Source organism: Palaemon carinicauda, chromosome 3, assembly GCF_036898095.1.
Source record: "Palaemon carinicauda isolate YSFRI2023 chromosome 3, ASM3689809v2, whole genome shotgun sequence".
Taxonomy (NCBI): Eukaryota; Metazoa; Arthropoda; class Malacostraca; order Decapoda; family Palaemonidae; genus Palaemon; species Palaemon carinicauda.
The window spans coordinates 126,897,322-126,902,321 of NC_090727.1; the positions used below are offsets into that span (position 1 = coordinate 126,897,322).

The window sequence follows — 5,000 nt, forward strand, 5'->3', positions numbered from 1 at the left end:
TGTAGGCTCTCCTCAAAGCCCTATTTTGAATTGCCTGCATTTTATTAAGGGAAGTTTTGCTGATTGCTCCAAATATTATGGTGGGGTACTCTAACTGTGGCCTTACTAAAGATTTATATAAACGGAGTTGAGTTTTAGTTGATAAGTATTTAAATTGTAGCAATTTGTCAAAAGTTTTTCTAGAAACAGCTATTCTCTCTTTGACGTGTGAAAGTATACCAGATTTCTTAAAGTTACACCCAAGTATTGTGGCCTTTTGTTTAAATGGAATTCTAACATTGTCAACAATGATTTCTGCAGGACTGCGAGCTGAAATGGGGAGGGGCTGGAATTTGTTCATGTTTGTTGTTATTTTCCATTTCTTTTCGTAATTATTTACTTTTTGTATTTCCCTGACTGTTTTAATTTGCAGCATACGTTTGTTCTTATTAGGAATAGATATTACCTGGGTGTGGTCATCTGCAAACATGATTTGCAGACAACCTGGAGCAGGAGGAGGGGTGTCTCTGATATAAAAATTGTAAAGTGAAGGAGAGAGAACACTGCCCTGAGGAACACCAGATAGAAGTGGAAACTCTGGTCCAATATATTCTTTAATCTTGATCATGGCTACTCGATTATCCAGAAAGTTACACAATAGCCTAGTAGCTAGATTTGGGAGTTGTGCTTTTATTAACTTGTATTTAAGGCCCTCGTGCCATACCTTATCAAAAGCTCGGCTGACATCCCTAGATATTAGGTTACAACGACCACCAAGATTTGACCTGACCGCAATGTATGCGTAAAGACGAGCTAATGCAAGTTGGGTCCCTTTACCCCTTGTAAATCCGTATTGATTGTTATTGTTAAGTAAATTTTCCTCGAGGAAATCCTCCAATCTTTCTTTAATAATTTTCTCAAGTATCTTACCCGGTGTCTCTAATAACGATATAGGTCTATAGTTAGAGACTGAGGTGAGGTCTCTGCCCTTTTTCCCCACAAAGGGAAGTATTGCTTTTTTTAAATAATCTGGCCAATAACCCATACTAAAAGTTTCATTGAAGATGTTACAAAGAAAAGAGAGCATCGAATTTGGCAAATTACTAAGGATAAGTTTATTTACTTTAGACTGGCCTGGAGCTTTGTTTTTAAAACTTTTGATTATTTTAATAATATCTTGAAGTTGAATAGGTTTGAGGAAAGGGTCATCTTCGTCAAGTCTCTCAAGATCTACTGAATCATAAGGTATTATATGATCAGCATGTTCACGGATTGACTCAGTGACATGCTGTTCATGTCGTTGGTCAAACCTTAGATTTTCTACTGGGTCTATTCTAAAGATATTGGACCAGAAGCCTCTGAAGATCACCTCCTGATCTTGAGATGAATAGATCTTCTTGTTATTATGGGTGATGTATGCTATTGGTTGAGAAGTTGAGCCCAACAATTTCCTGATCATTTTCCAAAATTTTGCAGGATCTATATAAAAGCCTTCACATTTGTCTAACAGAGCCTCCCAAGTAGAATTAATGAGGTCAGTTGGTTCTATTTTAATACGTTCTTGTATATTATGAATATACTCTAAAAGTTGATGCGTGGGGCCTCGGTTGTTAATTAATTCTAGGGCATGCTTAAAACGGATCTGAAGTAACTTTAGGGAATCTGTTTCTCTAGTATAAGGTAATATCCTGAAAGTTTTAAATGGGATATGGAGCTCTGAGGCTTCCTTGATCATCCTATACCAAAAAGCTATCTTATCGTCTATGTACGATTTATCCTTTAAGATGTTATCGGGTTCGTCAAAAGTAGAGAGAGAGTCATCAAGAGTGTCCTTAAAGCGTTCCCAGTTCGCGTTGTTCAAATCTATAGCTGGATTAGCAACCACCATAATGGGTCTCACAGTTAGCTTAAAAATAATGGGAAGATGATCCGAAGTGGTTAAGGGGCCTTGAGTAAGGGAGTAATTGAACATATGATATCTATTTGAAAGCAGAATATCTGGCTTACTAGAGGTTCTTCTGGTAAAATACGTATCAAAATCTGGTCCTAAGAACCTTATAAGGTTTCTATTCAACAGGCCATTGATTAATGTGCCAATAGGGTTGATTCTGTTATAACCAAGGGCTGGATGAGCTGCATTAAGATCAGCCAGCAGATAGACAGGGATGTTACGTCTCATTAATGATGATATATCTTGCTGTGGAAATATTGGGTTTCTTGGGGGCAGATAGGTCGTGGCGACTATAATTGGTCCCCGTACTGTCTGTATTTCGACAGCGATAAGATCGTGATTGAAACCATCAATTAACTTGACAGCAACATCCCGCCGAACTGCTATTGCTGTACCAGCCCCCTGTTCACCAGAGGTGTTGCACTGGAACACATTATAGTTCCAGATCTTGATACGGGTAGAGTCAGGAATTCCTGTTGAGTTAAGAAGTATGAGGTGAGGAGAGAGGGAGGAGTAGATATTAGCAAGTTCCTTACACCTGAGGAACGTCCACTTCAATACATTATGCTGAATCACTGTGAGGGAATCCATTATGGTAATCGTCCTTTGGTCAGATCGAAGAAGCCTGATTTTATTCTACTGAACTTATCTGGAGTGACCCGGACAATCTTGGAGATGTATTTGTCCAGTTCAATAGAGCCGCTGTTAATGAATTGAACCACTGTGGAGTTAGCTAACTTTTCAGTGTATAATTATTTCATTGTTTTGGTCTCAAAAATCAATTTCTTAATTTGGTCATGAGATGTGGATTTAGGGGGGTTTGATAAATTGATGGAAGTATACAATTTTAGACCAACCTTAGGAGGTGCTAGATTCATTGGAGGAAGGGGAGGGAGAGCAATAGCTCCTAGCAATTCAGTGTCCAGAGGTTCAGAAGTTGAGGTAGAGGGCTGTGGTTGTCTTTTTGCAGGATTAGCAGGCTCTGATATATCCGAATCTGTGTCACTCAGTGCTCTTTTCCTATTGGCTTCATCAGTTTCCATTTCCTCGTTAACTGCCACAGATTGATGAGGGGTATTGGCATGTACATTGTCTGATTTCAGCATGGTTGAGACTTTATTGGCTAAATTGATAGCCTCGATGGGAATTTTGACCAATGGGAGTCCATTGGCTTTATAAAAAGAATCAACCATAGACTGGAATGTCCCTGGCTCGACTGCTTCACTGAGGTTAGCCATGATAAGTGCAGTGTTCATGACCGTCTGTTGCTGAAGGGTAATACTGCTGAATAAAGGTTGAGAGGAGGAGTTAGGATTGGAGGGGGCTGAGGCTTGAGCAAAGGTCTTATTTGGTGTGACAGTTGATTGTTGGGTCCTAAGAACCTTTGCTTGGTCCTTAACCATAGATATCCGGGTGGGGCATCTTGCTGCCATGGTTGGATGGTCACCATTGCAGGTGATACACTTATGGCTATGCTGATTGGTGCAATTAGTCCAAAAGTGATCCACTGAGGCACAAAGCAAGCATATCGTATACGTGGATGGTTGAGGGCAGTCCTTTTTCGTGTGATCGTATTTGTAGCATCTCATGCATTGAGACAGGGAGACAAATACGTCCTGGGCCAGGTATTTGGGGGGAAAAGATTGGCTGCTGACAACAACCACGTCAGTGAAGGATGTGACCAATATCTTGATTACCGTTCTTCAGATAGTAATATTATATGTAACATTTTCCCAATATAAAAAATTAATCATAAAATTTTATAGATATCTTGGAATAGTATTGATAAGGTATTACTTTCAATATTCACCTAAAGGAAATAAATTTAGATTCAAAAGAGAGATCCAATCAGAGAGAAGATCAAATTCTTCGAGTCTCCGGCTTTTGAAAGCAACTGATGGAAGACCATCCTATGCCTTAATATGGCACATCTCCTAAAAATGACTTTTGTTTTAGAATAATTTCAAAGCTCTCATAATACTATCATATGGGTAAATAATAAAAATTTCATGTAGTTTAAAATGTAAAGTAATAATTGTTTACAAATATCGTCATTACAAATAAGATTAATGCAATAATTTGATAGAATTTGCATAATACTTTAAAAAATTTTTATCGGCAAAACATGAATTCATAGATACCCTGCAATTTACCTATAGTCACATTATTCCCATGCTAGACTCTTCTCGTTCATCTGAATCTACCAATTGGTGCAAAGCGGGACTTTTCATGGGCGTTCCCAGTTTTGGCAGGAAGTTTGGCCTTGAATATTTACAACAAAAATGGCTTAATAGTAATTAAGAGGCGCGAGAAAATGGTAATGGAGAAAAAATAAGTAGAACAAGTAACAAATAGACGGTTTATTGTGCAGTGTATAACAAAGGCCTCATACATAACAATATTTATAGTGAGCTGTATCCTAGCTTAAATGCTTTCAGTTAAAGGTAAAGATGAAACTACACCATGACAGATAGATGCCTTTCATGTGGGTCTTTGGTGTTGGGGGGAATAAGATTGGATGGGAATGCTGTGGAAGAAGTGTGTCTTTATAGACGCAAAAATCAGAGACATGGCTATAGAAGAATTGAAGAGGCTTTGCCCTAATTGTGCAGATGTAGCCAAGTTAAAATAGCCATGACAAATATATCGAAAGAGGATAATTTAAATGCAAGAAGTGTGGCACCTCATAAAGAAGTTCAAAGTTTAGCTAATGCTGGAGGTATGGCACTTCAAAAGAGAGGTCAAAGAGGCTCTAATGCTTGAAATATGGAACTTCAAAAAGGCCTCAGACATGTCCTTATTCATATCTAGGGTTTGACCACTTTTAATCACCACAGTGATTGATGATGTTTAAAGATTTTTGTCTGAAAGCTCACAGCAAACCAACCTAGTATGGGTGGTCCTGAGAGCTATAGTTTTGATGGTCATGGCAATACGCAAACTCTTTCACCGCGTAAAGGTATCGCCACCTAGAAAGGGATATATATATATATATATATATATATATATATATATATACATATACATATTTATTTATATATATATATATATATATATATATATATATATA

General features: G+C 37.9%; 1 protein-coding gene across 1 annotated transcript in view; it reads left to right on the forward strand.

The window, feature by feature from the left end:
- The window catches only part of LOC137638485 (uncharacterized), a 242,497-nt gene that overhangs the window by 104,443 nt on the left and 133,054 nt on the right, over window positions 1-5,000 (forward strand). The gene's annotated exons all lie outside the window — the stretch shown is intronic.